A 22,944-nucleotide genomic window follows, 5' to 3' on the forward strand; every position below is an offset into this window, starting at 1 on the left:
CTCAAATAACCTCATAATCTGACACTTCCAATGATCTCTAGATTAGGTTATCCATATAGCCAGGGATATATTATAACAAAAGAAAAGTATATCAGTCATGCAACTTTGTTAGAGGTCAACATTTTCTGCAAATATACATTTTCTGTAAAACTAATGAATTTTTAAAATATACATGAAATCACAAAAATTTCCGGAAGTGTTTTGGGTTTTTAGGATACTGTGACATATTTGATCCTCATCCTGGTTTCTGGTACAGGGTTCCTTTTTTTTAATAATCACAATAGACATTTATTTAAAGTAATACATTTGCAGCTCAAATAGTTCCAAATTTTCCATTTCAGGTTTGCCCAACTTAGAAGTATTTGAGGGCAGCTGCAGCCACAGATTTCAACACCATCATTATTTCTTTGCCCATTCCTAACTCCTTTCTTTCCCGAATAACTTCTTTCGATATAGTCCAAGGTAGAATTATCCTCATATTTTGTCCACTGCTCCTTAGGCAAGATCTGATGCCTCCTGGTCAGGTCCAGTGCCCTCTTACCGTGAAACATCCTGTCATTATAAAGGTTCTCAGGAAGCCTACTTATGGCCTCTTTCACATCGTCATTCTCATATTGTATCATCTCCATTAACCCCGGTTTATTGAACCCTGCAGCATTGTAATACCACTTTCAAATGTCCTTCAGCCCCTGGCTTGATGCTGCAACTGGCCTGCCCACCGTCTTGACCGAAACTGGTAGAAAGTTCTAAAACCCTTGGAATTTCTTAAGTGATGAGAGCAGCAAAGAGGTCTTGTTATGTTAATGATGTGGCTTTTGGAAAGTACCCGAGGAGGGGTTGGTTGCTAAGGAAGCCAACCATGTGACTGGAGGGTTGGAGTTCTCAATCCCACCCCCTTAACTCGGGAGAGGGGAGAGGGGCTGAATCGATCAGCAGCGGCTAATGATTTAATCAACCACACTAATAAGGAAGCCTCCATAAAAACCCCAAGGACAGTGGGCAGAGAGCTGGGCTGGTGAGTGCATGGAAGTCCTGGGAGAGTGGTGCAGTGGGAAGCCCGGAGGCCTCACGCCCTTTCCCCCTCCCAGCTCTGCGTCTTTTCCACCTGGCTGTTCCTGAGTTTCATTGTTTTATAATAAATCCATGATCTAGTAAGTAAAATGTTTCTTCGAGTTCTGTGAGCCTCTCTGGCACATTATTTGAAACCAAGGAGGAGGTCGTGGTTTGGGATCTTTGAGCCCAACAGTCAAGAAAGAACTCTTGAGACATTTTTATGGTGCAAAAGGGTGTTTTCATTAAAACACAAACAGCTGCATTGTGATGGTGAGGAGTGACTGATTAAGTAGGGTTTTCTAACCTTTGGAGGTAAAAGTGACGTTAGGGCTCCAGGAAATTGAGTCTATAGATTCCTGGGGGTCTATTTTTTTTTTTTTTAATTTTTTTTATTTATTTATGATAGTCACAGAGAGAGAGAGAGAGAGGCAGAGACACAGGCAGAGGGAGAAGCAGGCTCCATGCACCGGGAGCCCGATGTGGGATTCGATCCCGGGTCTCCAGGATCGCGCCCTGGGCCAAAGGCAGGCGCCAAACCGCTGCGCCACCCAGGGATCCCTCCTGGGGGTCTATTATTAAGATTGTGTTTTTTAAATATTTTTTTAGTAATCTCTACACCCAACATAGAGCTGGAACTCACAACCCCAAGATCAAGGGTCGTAGACTCTTCTGCTCTTCTGACTGAGCCAGCCAGGTGCCCCTAAGATTGTTTTTCTTGTAAATCATGAAGACAGCTGCAAACTATAGTGGAGTTTCTTGTCCTACACGACTGCAACCTTCATCCGTTGACTGTTTTTCCTCTGCCTTTATTTCCTAGGCAGTTACTAGTGCCTGACAATGTTATTTATTAATCCCATCTTGGCGGGGGCTGGTTTGCAGGTGTCAGCTTGAGTTATGCCCTCAGCTTGCCTTTTAGCCTCTCATCAGTTGGAACCTCCATCTATAGCTGGTGGGTTGGAAGCACAGGTGATGACCTGGACGTGGCGAGGGACAGCTTTGTAGGACTGAGCCCTTAATCTGTGGGGTCTGACACTATCTGAGAAGATGGTGTCAACTGGGTTAAATTGCAGGACATGCGGCTGTCGTAGGGGTGCTACTCGGGTTTCCAATTGTGTTGGAGAATCACATGTTGGTGTGGCGAATCCTGATCCCTATGGGGGAAATGGGTGCAGAACCCCTATTATTACAAACTATTCTTCAATAATAAATTATGATCAGTGAAAGGGGAGAAGATAGTAAGGGAAAGAATACAGGGAGAACAAGAGAAACATGAAGACACAATACAAGAAAAACCTAAAGTGAGTTTCAGGGAAAAACAAGCATAGAAGCAAAGAAGAAACAGGAAAAGAAGGGTAAGAGCTAAGTGTTCAATATTAACTACATATTTCTGCATTGTTTGACTTCTTAGGATGAGCACATTGAAATCACAATCAAATATTACTACCATGCAACTTCCTGATTCCCAAGTGTTTTGCTTTTTTTTTTTTTTTATTAAAGATTTTATATATTTATTCATGAGACAGAGACACACAGGCAGAGGGAGAAGCAGGCTCCATGCTGGAAGCCCGATGTGGGACTAGATCCTCAGACTCCAGGATCACTCCTGGGGCCCAAGGCAGATGCTCAACCACTGACACTCCCAGGGGTCCCCCAAGTGTTTTGCTAACTGTCCAACATGATCTAGTCTGCAGCAAGGGAGAAAGGTGCTGTCTGCTGTTAGGACTGATGACAGGAACCTACAGAACCTCCAACTAACTCCTCAGGCTGTGTGTTCTTACTCAATGAATTACATGCCACTTAAGATTTAGGAACATTTGGCTAGAAAGAGAATACCACCCCCGAGGGGCTTTCTGATTCTCTTGAGAATTACATTTGTTCGTGTAAATTGACACCAATCATTCTGGTTTATGCCTCTGTGTCCTGTGAGGCTACTTACTGAGATTGAGATTATTCACGTAGAGCTGAAGAACTTCGATTTCTGGGTTTGTAAACTAGATTATAAGGCCCTTGAATTCTGTGACAGCAGAGTCCACCCTTGGCAGTGGCCTGTGATCCTTTCTCCTCCCTCTTATCTGTGTTCTTCATATTTACATGCACTCATTCACAACTGTTGGATAAGAGCAATTCAATCCAATAGGGTTTTTTCTTTCTTTCTTTCTTTCTTTTTTTTTTTTAAAGATCATTTACTTGAGAGGAGGGAAGAGGAGCAGAGGGAGAGGGGAGAAGCAGACTCCCGGCTTAGCAGAGAGCCTGATGTGGGGCTTCACCCCAGGACCTTATGATCTTGACCTGAGCCAAAGGCAGATGTTTGTAACCCACTGAGTCACTTAGGCATCCCTCAATAGAGTCTTATATATGGATGATTTCAAAGAAAATCATGCATTTTTTAATATAAGACCTCACAAAAACAAACATAATAAATTTGAAAAGTAAAAGTTTTACTGAAAGAAAATAACAAGGTACAATATACAAAATGTCTCAAAGTATGAAATTTCTGTAGAAAGTATGAAATAGTGGAAAACTTGAAACAGCCCACATATCCAGATATAGATAGCTGGACTGGTAAATTCTTTTTTTTTTTTTTTTTTTTGACTTGTAATTCTTGATGCTTTTAATCAGTAAAATGCTTTCCAGGCACTGAAAATACTGTAGGAGAGCAATGGGTTCTTCTATAGTAAAGAAAACTTAGATATATATTTTTAAGTAAAAACATTTTAGAGCCATGTGTATTTTATGATACTATTTTTGTACAGCAATGATATGGAAATGGGGAAAAGGACGATTGGGTATTGTCATTTTCTGTGTCAGACATTCCTGTAGTATTTGAAATTCTGGTAGTTAGCATGTATTTTTTTAATTAGAAAAAAACACCAAAAAGAATTAGCCACTATTTCTTGTGTTGAGATTGTATTTTAAAATGGAATATCTCTTTACATAACAGTATTTTAACCACCTGACATTCAGACTTTATCAAAAAAAGATTTAATATATTATGCACAACATTAATGATTGTGCAAGATGGTGAAAGCATGGACTCAGGCCAATCAAAAAAAAAAAAAGAAAAACAACTTTCCAGTTCTTCAGGACAGGTCTGAGTGGAATGGCTATCCTAAATTCTATTAAATGTTAAGAGGTAGGGACACCCCTAGAAAGTGGTGAGACTGGTAAAGTTTATGTTTGGTGTTGCCCTCCTTCTCTGAGGTTCTTGGGATCATCTGACCTTTACCCAGTAACACAGTACTGCAAGAGCCAAGGAAGTTACACCTTCTTAGGGACCAATCTGAGAATGCTAATAGTGATCCCTACTAAGTGGTTCTGATGATTCCGTCAAAACTGAGCTGTTACTTGATTGATTTCTTCTAGTTGTGCTCTTTCTATGGGAATCCGTTTGGAAACAGAGAAACTAGGCAGATATAACAGTTGACATTTATTGAGCACATAGGTGCTAGGCATTCTATTTACATGATCTTATTAGTTATCTTTTTTTTTTTTTTTAAGATTTTATTTATTTGAGACAGAGACACAGGCAGAGGGAGAAGCAGGCTCCATTCAGGAATCCCAATGTGGGACTCGATCCTGGGACTCCAGGGTCATGCCCTGGGCCAAAGGCAGGTGTTTAACCACTGAGCTACCCAGGCATCCCTAGTTATCGTTGTTATTCCTGTTCTGCAGATGAGAAAACTGATATTCAGAGGGTTACTCAATATCCTACAGTTGATGAGACATGAGTTTAAGATTCAAACTTCAGTGTTTCTGTCTCAGTAACCTGAGATGTTAACTCCTAAGCCATGTGATTATTGACACGTAGACACTGACCAGTAGCAGCAGCAACATCACCTGGGAAATGCATATTCTCCATCTCTACCTCAGAAGTACTGGGTAAGCTATTTTTAAAAATGCCCTGCAGGCTTTAAAATATATATACATTTAAATATGGTTCTTGGGCAGCCTGGGTGGCTCAGCGGTTTGGTGCTGCCTGCAGCCCAGGGCGTGATCCTGGAGACCGGGATTGGAGTCCCATGTCGGGCTCCCTGCAGGGAGCCTGCTTCTGTCTCTGCCTGTGTCTCTGCCCCCACCCCCCGCCTGTCTCAATAAATAAATAAAATCTTTAAAAAAAAAAATGCCCTGCAGGTGGGGCATCTGGGTGGCTCAGTTGTTTAAGTGTCTGTCTTCAGCTCAGGTCATGATCTTGGGGCTCTGGGATAGAGCTCCACATAAGGCTCCCCGCTCAGTATGGAATCTGCTTCTCCCCCTGCCCTTCTTCTCTTCTTATGTTCTGTCCCTCACTCTCTCAAATAAATAAATAAATCTTTAAAAAAAAATGCCCTGCAGGTGATTTTAAGGCACACTGCCACACAAAATTGTAAAGCGGAATTGTCCAATTGAACTTTCTGGAATGATATTTTATACAATCTTGTCTAATAAGGTATCTTCTAGCCACATGCAGCTACTGAACATTTGAAATGCAGTTAGTGTGATTGAGAAACTACATTTAAATTCTATATAATTTTAATTAAAATGTAAATAGCCACAAATGGTTAGTGGCTACTATGCTGGATAGTACAGCTATTATCTCCTTGTCTACTTGTCTGTGGTTCTTTATGACATCATCCCTCACTTTTAAAGAGCACCACTCATGCAGTCAATTGGCAGCAATTATAGCAGAATGGTGTTGGAAATACATTGGAGTAAGTGTAGTCTTGTGTAGGACCCACTATCTAGGAGGCTTCCCCCGTTGTCAATGTGTAGTGTTTTAAAAAGAATAAATGAGAGCATTCACCCCACATGACCCTTAAATGAGTCCATGCAATACTAAATGTAGTGATTAGGTTATTTGTACAGATTGATCATCCCATATAGAACAATGGTTCTGCTGCATAAAAAAGATGAAGTCCACAAATATGGACCTAGATAGGACTTTGATAAAAGGTCATAAATCTTTATGTAATACAAGCTTTTTTTTTTAAGCATGTAAGAATATACAGATATGATAACTCACTTGATGTGACTCAAAGGCAATTTTTTTTGGACAAGATGTTGGCCCTTTATACTATTAGGAAGTAGCCGACTTGAAATGAAATAAACATGAGTCTGTAAACTTCAAAATTGTAACTTGGTTTGTAAGTGGTAGAAATGAAGAGAGGCAGTGTAGTCATGCCATGTAGGGTGGAGAAAAAGACTATGTCAAGGCTAGAATTTATTTACAACTGTCGAAAGGAGGGGTGCCTGGCTAGCTTAGTCCATCACGCATGTGACTCTTAATCTCAGGGTCTTGAGTCCAAGTCCTACATTGAGTGTGGAGCCTACTCAAAATAACAATAAAATAAAATAACTTAAAGAACCTCACAACTATCCAGAGGAGAGAGAAACTCCAGCTAGTGAACAAACATTCTTGATAATACAGTGAAACAGATACTAAGAATTTTAAATTTTTTTTATTATTATTTATTTATGATAGTCACACAGAGAGAGAGAGAGAGGGGCAGAGACACAGGCAGAGGGAGAAACAGGCTCCATGCACCGGGAGCCTGACGTGGGATTCGATCCCGGGTCTCCAGGATCGCGCCCTGGGCCAAAGGCAGGCGCCAAACCGCTGCACCACCCAGGGATCCCGATACTAAGAATTTTAAATCCTCCTGCTCACCTTGGGTAGTTCATTAGCAGGCGCCAAGGGTCAATTCCAACAAACATTTATTGACTTATGGGTCAGCACTGATGAGAATTTAATGATGAGAACAGCTGTGTTCCTGAGAGAGGCATGCTGGGAGATGTGCATTAAGAAAATTACTCTGGGAAGGGGCTGTTGCGGGACTGCCTTCTAGGGACCCTGAAGACCAGAACGAGGTGGTTGTTGTTGGGACTGGGTAGGTAGGGAAGGCTATGTGAAGCTTGTAGAGATAGAACACCACGGGAAATTTTTAGATATGGGGGGGCTGAACTTCATTAAAAAACTGAAGTTTAAATTTGGATACTGAAAGATGGTGATATTAACACTGCACTTGAAAGAAAGAGAACATGTGGAAGAGAGGTGATGTGTCATGGACTTGAGGGACTACAGCTCCTAGTAACTTGATGTTATTTCTTGCCATGACCCAAGCAGGCAGAAAATGACTCCAAGGGTATATGATCAAGTGTCTATCAGGTGTTGGCCATGATTTGGAGACTGCATAGAGGAGAGAACCATAATACATCTTTCTTAAAGAGCGTGGAATTGCAAATCCTGGAGTCTATTTAGAGATCTAAGGTATGACCGGCCTGATAAAATGTCCTTGTTAATTATCTGACAAATTGCTTTACTTCAGTTAATTCTTCCCTCCTTAATATTTGCAGATCTTGCACAATTCTTTCTCTTTTTAAAAATATATATATATTTTAGTTTATTTGACAGAGAGTGCAAGTGCACAAGCAGGGGAAGTGGCAGGCAGAAGGAGAGGGAGAAGCAGGCTCCCTACTGAGCAGGGAACTCAACATGGGCTTGGTCCCAGGATCCTGGGATCGTGACCAGAGCCAAAGGCAGATGTTTAACTGATTGAGCCACCCAGTTGCCCCTTGCACAGTTCTTTCTATAGTGTGATGATTTGCTAGATCGGGAGTTCCTTGACTAATGGAACCATTTCTGGGGCACCTGGCTGTCTCCGTTGGTAGAGCATGCAACTCTTGATCTCATGGTTGTGAGTTTAAGCCCCACATTGGAGGTAGAGATTACTTAATAAATAAAAAGTAAAAAAAAAAAAAAAAATAGAGAGAGACTATTTCTTATTTAACTTCATGTTGTGAGCCCTTAGTCTTAGGACCTAACACACAAATATTGGCTTAAGTATTAGAGTAACATCTGGAGGAACGAAATGGTATAAGGACATTGCTCAGTCCTCCTCATTGTTGCCAAAGCTAAGCCTGGCCACAGGAGTCCTGACATTGGCTCAGATTGTTCTTCCAGATGGGCTCTATCGATGTTGGGTACATGGGACAAGTCATGGCTTTGGTTGGCAGGTGATAGTGATGATATGTGGTATGAGGTTAGGGGAGGACATCATGGTGATGGGTCTAGGAAAATAGAAGAGAAGATATCTAAGTAAGCTTATTTATTTATTTATACATGTATAAACTATTTATTAGCAAATAAGTCCTACAGATTTATTTCTTTTTGTACATACTCATAGCGTGGTCATGGTGGCATAGCTTTGGTATACTGCCCTCAGTCACAAAGTCCTCAGAAGTGGTGTAGCCATCTGTGGGCCCAAATCTTCAGTTGCTCCAGGTCTTCATGAAGTTTGTCATCCAGACTGGTCAGGACATGGCTGTATTTTCCATAGTTCACATCCTTTGCTCAAAAACCTTTTGCATGGGATCTCGTACTGGCATGGATTCTGCATGATGGTGATCACACATTTCATCTCCTCCTAGTGAGCTCTCCTGCCCTGTCAGTGAGATCGATGTCTGCTTTCCTCGATACCGCATGAGCATACCTTCACAAAATGTGCTGGAACTTCTCAGGGATCACTAGAGGCACGGCGGCAGCCCCAGAGGCAGAGCAGGCCTTCTGTGGAAGAGGTAAGTACATTTATTTTTAGTACTTTTCTACTTTGCCTATGTTACTCTGATCAAATTTTCATTTTTCTTCCTTCAGTTCTCAGATACCTGTACTAAAAGGTAATATATACAAGGCACTGTGCTAACTGACAGGGTACAAAATACAAAGAGCAAGTTCTAGAGTGCAAAGTATCCCAGCTGTAGGGGCTGCACTGTTCCTTAAAGCTCATATTGCCATGCCCAGTGAGTCTTTGATAGCCTTCTTGCTTTTCAGTGCAATCTGGTACCTGTGTTCTTCTCATATTGCATTAATTCTCTTTGAAAGATTTCCCCTCACTTCACAGGAATGCATAATATAATCTGTCTTACCTAAAAAGTCTTCTGTTTTTAAAGAGTCTCTTGTTTCATGGGGAGAATATTTCAATTGTAATATTACCATTGGGGTTTGACTTGCTGTAAGGTATATATTTATTTTTCTTATCAATTTAATGGCCTTTTGATAATTGTCCATGAGACTCAGCAAAATTCTAACACTGATATTTAATATTTTAAAACAAGTCTCTTTCTCTGTGATTCTAATATAGATCCAGTATCTGCTTTGGATTTGATAATAATCTTAATATACTGCTTAAGAACCAGATTTATTTTTTATTTATTTTTTATTTTTTTAAAAAATAAAAGACATGAGAGACACAGAAAAGAGACACATGAGAGACACATTTATTTTTTCATGAGAGACAGAGAGAGAGAGAGAGAGGCAGAGACACAGGCAGAGGGAGAAGCAGGCTCCATGCAGGGAGCCCAATGTGGGACTCCATTCCAGGTCTCCAGGATCACGCCCTGGGCCAAAGGTGGCGCTAAACCACTGAGCCACCCAGGCTGCCCAAGAGCCAGATTTAAATGTATATATTTTTTAAAGCACTGACCTTGCTTTGGGAAGCAGTATGTATTTTCTTAGCCCCTGCTTAACCAAGCAGTGGTTACAAAAGAACCCTTTCCACCTTCTTTGTCCTTTATTGTTTTTTTGTTTGAGAAATAAATGCATTGCACTTTCTTACATGAAAGTTGGATCCTTATTTTTATGATTCTTATGAATATTTCACTGTTTCTAACTAACTTAGGAATTATGCATGAAAAATAAAAGAACTATAACTGGGTTTGCCAAATCCTGAGGTGAGCTTATTGAAATTGGAGACAGTAATAAAACAAACAAAGCCAAAATAAAATAAAAGACAGTATGCTCACTAGAAAAAGAAGGAAACAAGTTTGCCATTCTAAGTGAAGCAGGTGAGGATGAGAGATGAGAACCAAGGTTATAATAAAAATAATAAATGAATGGTCAATTCAAATCCGATATAAACCCCTGGTTCTCAAACTTTAGTATGTATCAGAACTACCCTGAGGACCTATTAAAGTCCTTTCTGGACTTCACCCAGAGTTTCTGATTCAGTAGGTCTGGAGTATCTGTTTTTCTAATCAGTTCCCACTAATGCTGCTGGTTTAGGGACCACATCTTGAGAACTATTAATTTAGCCAAATAATAGAACACTAGACACCTTTGAACTAGATCATGTAGATGTATTATTTATTAACAGAGAATGGTAAATTCATAATGGAACTAATGAGAGGGAAAGATAGGGAGCCCCCCTTCTTGGTCCCCACCAATCTTATCTTTTTCAATTCTTTGTACATTGGTAGTTGCTGAGACATCAACTTTGTATTCCAAGTTTTATAATTAATGGAAAGAAGTAAGCTTTCCTTGCACAGTGTGTTGTGTCAATGTAGCCTTAGTAAGTGTCAGAAAGTCATCTATGGAAGAGTTAGAGATAGTGAATGTGGAAGGAACGATAATATTAGAAAGTCACTATTTCCAACTCCTAATGTAATAATCCAATCAACGATCATCACTGGATGAAACAAATAGGTGAAAAGCTGATGGTGATCTTTAGAGTGGAGGTATTCAATAGTTACTACACAAATCTGATTAATCTTAATGCAAATATAGAGAAACAATGAGACATTTTGGTGCTTGATATGATGCAGCACAAAACACCACACTCTAAGTATTTCTGCCAAATATGGGGAAACTGATTCTAACCAAGACTCTGGGGCTTCCTTCTATTTACAAAAACTATGGGAGAAAGAAAGAGATTGAGCTATGGCACAGGGAAGAAAACAGACACATCAAGAATATGGAATATTCTACAGGAGAAATCAGTGACATGGGAGGAAAAATTAGAGTAGTTTCCCCTTGATTCAGAGAGTCATAATAAGCCAATGTGTCAGTGGACCTTATTTAGATCTTGATTTGGACAAGCTAAATGCAAAAAAATATATACATTAAGACCAGGAAATGCATAGCCTGAGAATTAGCCAACACCAAAGATTTATTCTTAATTTTGTTAGATTGATATTAACATTTAGTCAGTAAGAGAATGGCCACATTTTAAAGAGATACATAATGATAGGAAATAACATAACATCTAGGATCTGCTTTAAAATGGTTTTATAGGGCTGCCTAGTTGGCTCATTCAGTAGAGCATGTGACTTTTAATTTTGGGGTCATGAGTTCGAGCCCCATGTTGGGTGTAGAGAATACTTTTATTTATTTTTTTTATTTTTTTTATTTTTATTTTTTTGAGAATACTTTTAAAAAATAAAATAAAATAGGGACACCTGGGTGCCTCAGTGGTTAAGCTTCTGTCTTTGGCTCAGGGTGTGAACCTGGAGTCCCGGGATCGAGTCCCACATCAGGGTCCTTGCATGGAGTCTGCTTCTCCCTCTGCCTATGTCTCTGCCTCTCTCTCTCTGTCTCTCATGAATAAATAAATAAAATCTTTAAAAATAAATAAAAATAAATAAAATAAATAAATAAAATAGTTTTGCAAAGGGATAAAAGGGTAGAAGGAAAGTCCCAAAAGTTTGATAAGCATAGTGTCTGGATAATGGGTATATTAAAATGCATTACCATATTCTCTCTACTTAGCGTGTGTTAAAAATGATCATAACACAAAATAGTGGAAAGAGTAACCTAATCTCCAAAGCTTTTCTTCTCTTAGTCTTAAATTGTGATAATTTTAAAAATCTGGAGTAAATTTCCATTGTCCTGATATTCTGTTTACAATCCTGTTTGCCTGCATTGCTTATCCACCATGTGACCTTGGGCAAAGGAATTATTAGGTTAGTTAAGTGGCAGTAATAATAGTATCTGCTCTAGGGTCTGTATGAGGATTAAAAGCGATAATGAATGTAAATCTCTTTACTCAGGGTCTGATGCATAGTAACCACTCAATAAACATTTGTTATTATTATTACATAAATAATTGTTTTTTTCTATCCCTCTTTTTGTTTTTAAAGGTTTATTTTTTTCAGAGAGAGAGAGAGAGAGAAAGAGAGAGAATGTGAGCAGGGGAAAGGCAGAGGGAAAGAGAGAGAGCGAATCCTCACCCAGACTTCCTGCTGAGCATAGAGCCCCTACACAGGCTAGATCCCATGACCCCGAGATCATGACCCAAGCTGAAATTAAGAGTCGGTAGCTTAACTGACTAAGCCACCCAGGCACCCCCTTTTTTCCCTATCCTTTTAGTAAATCAAGAGTTTCTTTCCCTCTAGACTGATCATTTATAAAGGAGATATCAACTAACAGTAAGGATGTTGTCTACATTTTAAAGTGATACGCTCTACTCGTATAGTTAATTTATAAGCTTAAAAGATTATTTAAATATATAACATATGTTAATGACATTAAAATATTTTCAGTGGGTTTTGGGGCTTGAGAAAATGATTTTAAAACAAATATCCTTTCATCATTCACCAATGCTAGTACAGCATGACTTGTTCTTCGTTTGCATAAATAATCTCTGTGCATTCTTCAGAAAAGGTAAACATCTTTGCTAAAGCTCTTAAAGCCTAGCTGAATTTAGAAGTAAGCCATAATCCCAAGTTGACTTAGTCAGCTTCGGAACTGTCGTACCCTTTCAGATGGATTGGCAGTCTTGTAACGGTGGTGATTTGAGTGCCATAGGAGGAGATCCAGAGGGTCCTGGGAGACAAGTGCAGATGACTCCCAAATTCTTTATGGACAAGGAAGTAAAATTTAGGAAGTGGCACATTTGGGCAGGGGGGAGGAATTCAGTACTGTTGGTTATGCAAGGAGGAGGAGAACAATACATCTGGAGAATTAAACGGAAAGATGAGCACACAGATGGGTTAAGAAAGCAGTGTTTTGCCAACTGGATAACATCTGGCACGTTAGAGTGAAGTTAATTACCTAACAAGCTAAACAAAAGTCCAAGTAGCAAATGATCTCTTCATCTTTCTGCAGGAATATAACATCCCAAAATAAGGCATGTTATATGGGAAAACCAGAGACATGGATAGAGTTTAAAAAATAAAATCCTCCTTTCAACAGATGTGGAATCCACAGCTGGAATTAAAGCAGTCAGGAGTGTGGGAAGGAGGCAGTTTATAGAAAACCTAAATGTGGTATTAACTCTCGCAGTGGATTACAGCATAAAAGACAGCAACACATTTTCTCTCTCCCAGGATTGCTATGGTTTATCAGTCTATCAGCAATGCTTACAAAGCAAAGCATATACAAACAGTTTTTCAGAAACAAAACAGAGATTTATATTGGTAACCGATTACAGGTCCGTGACTACAGTAAAACTTTCCTTTGAGATAAACTTACTTGTAAAATGTTGTATGAGTTATCAATATTATTGAGATGCTTTTCCTGCCAAGACTTATCTTCATGATCCTCTCTCTTTGTTCTATATCACCACAGCCTGGGATATCTTTCTGAGGCAGTGAATCCAGTCTGAGTTTTCGTCACAGTGACAGAAATTAAAGTAGCACGAAAGATCCAATCTCTTTTTTTTTTGTTATTCTCTGACTTTGGTGGGGGTGGAGGGAGAAAGCCTTAGGTTTGCAATTCTACCTCCAAGATTCTTACCGTCTTAAATCCTAAAGAACAGTAATTTTCCAGTCTTTTGGAAAGTAATAATACTTAAAAATTTCTGTTGTCTTTCTGATACATTAAAGGTAAAGATAGGGCAGCCCAGGTGGCTCAGTGGTTTAGCGCCACCTTTGGCCCAGCATGTGAACCTGGAGACCCGGGATAGAGTCCCACGTCGGGTTCCCTGCATGGAGCCTGCTTCTCCCTCTGCCTGTGTCTCTGCCACTCTTTTTTTCTCTCTCTCTCTCTCAAATGAATAAACAAATCTTTTTAAAAAATAAAGATCAAGATAATGTTTTATTCCAGTTCCCAAAGCTGGATGAGATGGTAGGAGCAAAACTACAACATGCTGCAGTCAGCCATAATGAGCACCACTATATCCCATGTACAATTCTAGGTGCTAGAGCTATAGCTGTAAGTAGACAGACAAGGACTCCAAACACAGGAAGCTTCATTTTGGTGGAAGGAGAGACAAAGAAATAAACCAAATCATTTCAGCCAGTGGCCAGTGCTGGGGGAAAAGAACGTAAGGTCATGTGATTGAGAATGTTGGGGGGACCACTTTAGTTTGGATGATGAGGCAAAGGCTCAGAGATGGATTGTCAGTCTTATGACATGGCTCTCTGAGGAGGGAGCTTATCACTGAATCAAAAAAGGAGCCAGTTACATCAAGAGCAGAGGCAAGAACATTCCAGGCAGAGGATAGAGCTAGTGCTAAGGCCCCATGGTAGGAATAAGTTTGATCAGGGACAAAGTATGGAAAATATAATGCATTTGTAATGAAGTTACTGATTGCATTAAATATGCTTAAGATGACAGTACTAATAGTAGAAAAACTAGTCCTTAGGAGGGAAATGAAATTCAAAGTATCCAAAAGTGGTGCCCATGATTGCAATATGACTGAAAGAACAAGCAAGGCCCAGATGTTACAGAATAAATGCGCTTAATTCCTGAATTAATTCCAATTACTCTTGGCCTAGACTCAAAGCCATCATAAGAACACGATCCAAATGGACTCAAAGAGTACAATATTTTTCCACAGTTTAAACATTAGGAAGAAGGCAGACCATAATGTCACCACTGTAAAACAACTTATAACAACTCTCTTCTCCCCATTTTAAGGCCCTCCTGAGAAAGCACTGCAAAAAATGTTTCCTAAATATCTTTTAGTTCTCCTGAAGTATTGGTTAGAAAATATTAATATTGTAAGGTTCATAAGTCTTATCTATTTTTAGATTAGTTTTGAGTGAAATTTACCTTTTCATGAAGTTATTTGTCATTCTACTCTGATCCTTAATAGATAGTTTCAATATTTTTGCTAACTCGTTGTCACTTGATAGGTTTAACTGATGGCTACTTGTTGAGGCTCAAAGTTGAGAAAACTTAGAATGAGCTGCCATCTTTGTAGCTTTTCTCTTAAATAAGCAAATAGTTTAGAAAGGTGATTCAAGCTAGCTACAAAATACATATAATATATATATCTTGGGACGCCTGGGTGGCTCAGTGGTTGAGCGTCTGCCTTTGGCTGAGGGCATGATCCTGCGATCTGGGATCCAGTCCCACATCGGGCTCCTTGCGTGGAGCCTGCTTCTCCCTCTGCCTAAGTCTCTGCCTCTCTCTTTCTTTCTCTTTCTGTGTCTCTCATGAATAAATAAATAAATAAAATATTTTTTTTAATTTTTTTTTATTTATTTATGATAGTCACAGAGAGAGAGAGAGAGAGGCAGAGACACAGGCAGAGAGAGAAGCAGGCTCCATGCACCGGGAGCCCGACGTGGGATTTGATCCCGGGTCTCCAGGATCGCGCCCTGGGCCAAAGGCAGGCGCCAAACCACTGTGCCACCCAGGGGTCCCAATAAAATATTTTTTAAAAGTATAAATATGTCATATGTTTTATGTATATATAAAATATCTTATTTATCTATCAGTGAATGAATGCATGGATTGCTTTCATGTCTTTGTTACTGATTGATCTATCACAGCTGCTAACTCAGGAAATGAATAGATGAGTCCCCGTAGCTTTCCCTCCCAACTTCTCCATCCCACAGAATCCAGAGGGGGCTGCACTAATCGAAACCATCGCCCCTGGCTGGGTTTGCCAACACCATTGCTCAACAAACTTGGATAAACTCTCTTGAAAGAAAAGCCCAATAACTCAAGGGTCAAGGGTTTGGAAAAGACAATGGGAGAGATAGATTTCAGGTGCCAGCAACTGGAAGAGGTGGCAGGTGCAAGAGAATTAGGAACGTTAGACTCTAGATCACTTTTGTAAGAACATTGAGGGTTTTGTAACTTGTTCAAGTTTGTTCTCTTTGACAGCCCATGGCCTAGTAGAGAGAGCAGTTAATCCTTAACATTACAAGCCAGTGTGTCTGTGTTCAGGGACAGCCAGACTGCTTTTCTCAATACGATCCGCTCTGAAAATCCTCAGGGAGAGAAGCACGTTTGCTGGTGATCAGAGAAAGGAAAACAAGGGGCATCTCTGGGAACTGCTACCAGGAAAAATACAGAAAAACAGCTTAGGGGAAATCTGCTGAGCATGAAAAACAGCTGATGGTCACCCACTCTGACTTCTAGGGTGGAGATTTTCAACTTGGAAGATGAGTAGGTTCCACAATTGCTAATGCCCTGTTTGCATCCCAGGACGATTACACCAGCCTCTCTGATGCAGGCATCAGTATTTTTTCTTAAATTTTATTTATTTATTTGAGAGAGAGAGAGCAAGTGAGAGAACGAGCACATAGCAGGACTGAGCCACCCAGGTACCCGCAGGCATCAATATTTTTTTATAGTTCCCCAGGTGATTGCAGAATATAGTCAAGTTTGGGGCATCTGGGTGGTTCCACCTTTGGCTCAGGTCATGATCTCTGGGTCCTGGGATTGAGCCCTGTGTCGGGCTTTCTGGTTAGCGGAGAGTCTGCTTCTCTCTCTCTCCCTCTGCCCCTCCCCATCACTTGTTCTCCCACTCTCTTAAATAAATCAATAAATCAATAAAAAGAAAAAGAAAAGAATGTAGTCAAGGTGGAAGACCCCCTGCCTTAGGAAGCACTTCTCAAACTTTAAAGTTCTTATCAAACCACCTGGGGAACTTATTAAAATGTAGATTCTGGTTCAGGATGTCTGGTCCTGCATTTTTCAACCCAGCTCCCAGAAGTTACCATCGCTGGGGAGGGGGGTGGGGGAGTGGGTGGGAGGGGGCCCGAAGGAGGGGTACCCTGAGGTGCACCAGCCTTCTAATATTAATTCTGGACACCAGCTGATTCTTCAGTGTCTCCAGTGCCTGCCATTAAGCCAGTACTCAACACTTGAGTGTCAGACATTTTAAAATATAAATCTTGGAAACCTCATTAAATTTAGAATAAAATCTGAACTCACAATGGCTTTCAAATCTTTTAATGTGACAGGGGCTTTAGCCTACAGCTCTGCACTGGCTCACCCTGCTGCAGGTACAGAGACCCTTACCGCTCCTCAAGCATGCAGACCTACCTTCCCTGCAGGGCCTGCAGAGCAGCTCTGCTTTCTGCCTGGAATAATTCCCCCTCCATATCCTCATGGCTTTCCCCCTTTTCAGCTCACTTGTCACTTCCCTCGCTCTTCTTGGATCTCTCATTCTAAGCAAGCCAACTTCCCTCCATCTCATAACTCTCTTCTCCATGTAGCTCTAATCGCTCTTTGAAATTGGCCTGCCTATTTGTTTGCTTATTGCTTTCCTGTCTACCTCCACAGCAATATTAGCCATGAAAGAAAAGCTGCTGTCTGTCTAGGCCACTGCTTCACCCCTCAGCTCCTGGTAAAGAACCTAGAGGAGAGTAGACATGCACACAAAATGAAATTGAGCGGTAGGAGTATCAGTCAGGTATTTATATGGAAAAGGAGAATTAAGTTTCAGTAAGTACAAACTGTTACTGAAGAGATGGTAAGGTGTGGGTTTCTGTGGTAGTGGCAGTGAGTGTACAGGTGGGGTTGAACCAACAGGATCATCTACTCATCACCATGAGCCTGGCCTTGGCTCACACGGGACTTCTACTCCATGCTTTTAGGAAAATCTTTTTTTTTTTTTTCTCCCTCAAGATTTCCTCTTACTCTAACCAAACTTTTTTCTTTTTATTTATTTATTTTAAATACGCTTCACACCCAATGAGGGGCTTGAACTCACAACCTTGAAATCAAGATTTCCATACTTTACCAACTGAGCCAGCCAAGGGCTCTTAGGAAAATCTTTTTTTTTTTTTTTTTTTTTTTAAGATTTTATTTATTTATTCATGAGAGACACAGAGAGAGAGAGGAAGAGACACAGGCGGAGGGAGAAGCAGGCTCCATGCAGGGAGCCCAACATGGGACTTGATCCCGGGTCTCCAGGATCACCTCCTGGGCTGAAGGTGGCACCAAACCGCTGAGCCACCTGGGCTGCCCTCTTAGGAAAATCTTAATGAATTCATATACATTGGAGAAGCTGAATTCATATTTATATTAAGTGAGAACATTAGTCAGTTTATTAAAAGAAAGACTGTAGTCATAAGCTGAAGCAAGATGCTTTGGCTCTTTTCAGGCCGTTTTTCTTGGAAACTAATCCATGGAAGTGGTTGCTAAGCCTGGCTTCTAGGTGTGAGAGCTTTAGCATTTAGACCAATCAAATACTTGAAAAGTCACTTTGGCATATTATAGGTATTAAGCACCAGGACATACCTGTGATTAGATTGGAAGGTGCAAATTCTTCAATGGTTTTTATGTTCTGATTTCTAGCCAATATTCAATTCTCACATATTCTTAATTGAGTAAGTACTCAATTATACTTAATTGTACTTGAGTTTGTGCTCCTACAACTGTGGTTTTGTAGATTGTCATTATGTATTTTTATATTTCAATTGAAGTAGCAACAAATGATATATTAAACAGGATTCAGTCTTTGTTAAGATTAAAAAGATAAATAATGAAAAGCAATCTCCCTTTTATTTCTGACCTTTGCTAAAATGATTAAGAGAAGACAATTTAGGTGATACAAACAAATGTTATTTAACACTTCATGAATTAAATACTCTCTGTTCCCAAGGGACCAGAGAACTGTAAAATGGGTGAAGGCAGGAAGCTTTTACAGGATAAAGAATAAAGGAAGTAAGTAGAGAGCCCAGCCCTGACTTGGTGTTTGGAGGTGGGCTGCCTGGCTATACTGTGTTTCTGGTCAGAAGGAGGATTTACAGGGATACGAATATTATCTAAGTTTCATTTTGTTGACATGGTATCCCAGGCAGGAGTAGAAATTCATTTCAATACTTCAATCCCCAGTTCCTCCTCAGGAGACCACCACTGTTGACCCTGTCTTGTGTATCCTTCCAAAACTGTTCCATGCATCATCTGAGCTTCACTTTATTAATCTGCAAAATGGGGTAATAATAGCACCTGGTCTCATCAGGGTCTCATGAAGATTAAATGTATGAACACATGTAAAGGCCTTTAAAACAGTGACAGATACATACCGTGAATTTTGTTCTTTTTAAATGATACCATGCATTTATTAATATGAAGATTGGATATCAGTGCTGTTCAAAATAGAGATATGTATATCTCTTTAATATTACTTAATACTGCATTTTGTAGTAGCCTCAGTAAGAAAGTACAAAGAAATAAATGAAAAACTTTTAGTAATATTTTTGTTTACCTCAATAGATCCCCTAAAATATCATTTCAACATGTAATCAATGTAATATATTCTTTAATGTACACCTATTTTAATGTGATATTTTATAATCTTTTTTTTTTTTCTTTGAAGTTCGGTGTGCATTTCCTGCTCTCAGAACACCTGCCCTGGCACTAGGTCCAACTGAAGTACCTTCTAACACATGTGGCTAATAGTTACTGTACGAGACAAAGTGGGTCTACACATCAATCTATCAACTTGTCACGTTTTGTACTATATTCAAATAATACTATTCCATGTGTACCTGAATATCATAAAATATTAATATTTTGGATGAATTTGGGGAGAGACAAATACTGTGTTTATCATATTTAAAATAATGTGGTTTTAGCCTCTCAAATGCCTACAGCAAAAGTGAATTCCTAAAATGCTTAATATAATGGAAAGAACAAGGGCTTCTCATTGTTCTTCGAGAGAGGATGACCTTTCTAGCTGTGGCTTATGGTGGGAACTGGTCTGCCTTGCGTGCCACCCGCTGGTTCTGCACCAGCTGTGCTCAGGACTGCCTTGGAGTTCTTCCTCAGGGCACCTTCTCCTGTGAGCCATATCAGCTCTGGCAGGGTTGCTTCCTCCCTCCCATCCCCCAGCATGCATGTACACTTGACCCTTCCAGTGAGTAATGTATGAATCTCTTTAAGGAGAAAAAAAAGCACAACTTTTTGTGTCTAAATATCGATTTAAATGATTTTGTTACAATATAAAAAACAGTGCCAACATAAAATTGTCACTCCTTACGTTGGTGGTTTATATATCATATCACATCCAAAATGAAAACATTAACTTAAAGAAAAGGAATTATGTAGTTACTAGAGATGTACATGTACAAAAAGCATATAACAAAAATAATTCTCCCTCCACCTATTGTCTCAGCCTCACAGTTCCCTTCCCAAAGGGAAACTAGATACAACATGTATATATATGTGTGTACATATGTATTATTTATTCTTTGTTTATTTTTACAGAGATTTGTTGCATTCTTTTTCAAATAACAGTTCAGATGATTGACTAGTGGAATAGATGATGTTTTGTTGAAGTCACAACTGCACCACATCTGCACTTGCCCCTGCACCTGACTCCACAGCCTGGGTTCTTTTGAGTTCTGCACAACCAGTGCACAGGTGCTGTGCCCACCCCTGCCATGAAACCTTTATTCTTGCAGGGTTCAGGGTGGGCATTTTATCTTCACTTGGCAGGAATGCACCATATACATACTAAGTCCGTCTATTCTTTTCTCATCAGCCTGAGACAAGACTTGTGCTACTTGTGGCCAACTCAATCAAAACACATGTTCAGCATGGGCTTTTAAGGCTTTGGGCAGATCTCAGTCATAAAGCAAGATTCAGAGTATATTTCTATTAATTTTTAAGGTTGTCATCAAAATGAGAATACAGAATTAAAATAAGTCATATAGATGACCTACGGGCCCAAGAATATCTTAGATTAGAAAGTACAAGCCCAATTATTTCAGTATATATATTCCTCAGGGCTCAGCTCACTCAACCCCTAAAACTAAAGTCAGGTCCCCCAGTTATGTGTCTATAAAGCACCAGGTATTCCTTTAATACAGTCAGAGTTAAGCCATTGAGTATATGGTCATGTGTTTATTAATTAATTAATATAGTTTATTTTATATGGTCATGTATTTAATGCTGTCTTGCCCATAAGAGTGTAGTTCAGGTGCAGGTCTCATGTCTGTATCTATAGTGCCCAGCACAGTGCTTTTCTCATAAAAGGCATTTAACAAATAGTTTTTGAGTGATTAATTAATTATAAAAGACTAGGGTTCAAGTCCTATCTTTACTTCTGCCTCTGTAACCTTGAACACCAGTTATTGAATTTCTTTAGGTCTTAATCTCTGTATATCATAAAATGAGGCAAGTAGAATAGAACAGAGATTCTTAAACTTGAAATCACCTGGAAAGCTTTTAAATAATATATATTGTGGAGTTCCACTTGTAGATACTGATTTACTAGTTCTGGGGAACGTCTAGGGAACCTTTCCTTTTTTTTTTTTTTTTTTTTTTTTTTTAAGATTTATTTACTTGAGAGCCAGAGAGCATGAGTGGGGGAAGGAACAGAGGGAGAAGCAGCAGCTCTGTAGGGCTATGTCCCAGGACTCTAAGATCATGATCTGAGCTGGAGGCAGACATTTAACTGACTAAGCCACCTGGGCACTCCTAGGAAATCTCTTCTAAAAGCTCCTTTAGCTTACTATGTATATAGCCAGCATTGGAAACTGAATCAGTTCTAACATCCTATGCTTCTTTGTATATATTAGTCCTTGACTTAAATTTAACATGTAGTGATTGAGGACCCATATATGCTAAATATATCTACACTGGGATTAGTAATACGAGGAATATTTAGATTTCCCAAGGACTTCCTGGCTGAGAGACACATTAGCGATCTAACAGCATTTTGAACACTATGTTAGCACAGGATGCTGCAAAACGCAGAGAAGGCATTCATTTCAGTCTGAAGTTTAAAGAATAATTGCAAGAGATGGAATGGAACCTCAATCATTGAATTTTGAGTTAACCATTGAAGGTAGAAATTAACCAAGGGGGAAGGTAGGTCAACAGAAAAGACAGAATGTGCAAAAGTCCAGAGGCGTAAAAAAATCCAGTTCACTAGAATCCGATAAATAATTCCCAAAGTTGGAGCAGAGCCAGAGGCAGTAGGGTTTAGGAAAAGTCTCTTGAGAAGAAGCTGTTGTTATAGCTTCTTGGCTGTGACCAGGGTTTTTGAGCCAGAAAGGTTTCTTTTAAATCTTGGTTTTGGGGATCCCTGGGTGGCGCAGCGGTTTGGCGCCTGCCTTTGGCCTAGGGCGCGATCCTGGAGACCCGGGATCGAATCCCACATCGGGCTCCCGGTGCATGGAGCCTGCTTCTTCCTCCGCCTGTGTCTCTGCCTCTCTCTCTCTCTCTCTGTGACTATCATAAAAAAAAAAAAAAAAAAAAAAATCTTGGTTTTGTCACTCTCTCTCCCTGTGGGACTCATAAAAATTAATTAACTTGTTCACACTTAATTTCCTTATCTGCTAAGTGGGGGCACTAATACCTGTCTTGTAAGATGACTAGAAAAATTTAAGGAGGCAAAATGAGGAAATATATGTACAGTTCTCAATACAGTGACTGGTAGATTATAACCAAAAAACATGCCGAGGAAGGCAAGTTTACTACAGCTTTTCTTCCGTTTTTAAGTTTTAATGACTATGGGGTACTGATATTGTAGTTAAAGTTTTATTTTTTTAAATAAAAATTGTAACTGTCATTATTTTCATGAGGAAGATATTCAGGGAAAAGTAAGTGTCCTTCTCAAACCCAGGTGTCTGTTCTATGATTTGTTCTTCCTAGAGGCAACATTAACATTTAATGTGCTCTTTAGAGATATTCTAAAGCACATTTGAAATAGCAAAAAAAATTAGAGGCAATCAAGATGTCCATCAGTATGGGAAATGTCTCTGGAATAGGTACCCTTTTTATACTGGGTAGTAGTCAAAAAAAAAGCAAGTTGCAAAATGGAGTATTCCATTGCAATATCTTCTTTTAAATACACATGTAATGTTATAAAGAGATATAAATATCTGTGTGGGTATATATATCATTTCATGTTTATAATCAATACCTAATGATTAAGAATTCGGTACTCTTTATTGTGGCATTTTCAAAATCTAACTTAACCTTTTAAATATTCATATCTCAGTGAT

The 22,944-nt window shown here is 39.6% G+C and overlaps 1 pseudogene; it reads right to left on the bottom strand.

Moving 5' to 3' along the window:
* Positions 1 to 399: 399 nt before the first annotated feature.
* LOC112913688 (cytochrome b-c1 complex subunit 7 pseudogene) overlaps positions 400 to 22,944 on the bottom strand; it is a 31,454-nt pseudogene continuing 8,909 nt past the window's right edge.

The sequence above is a fragment of the Vulpes vulpes genome, chromosome 1, assembly GCF_048418805.1.
Source record: "Vulpes vulpes isolate BD-2025 chromosome 1, VulVul3, whole genome shotgun sequence".
NCBI lineage: Eukaryota > Metazoa > Chordata > Mammalia > Carnivora > Canidae > Vulpes > Vulpes vulpes.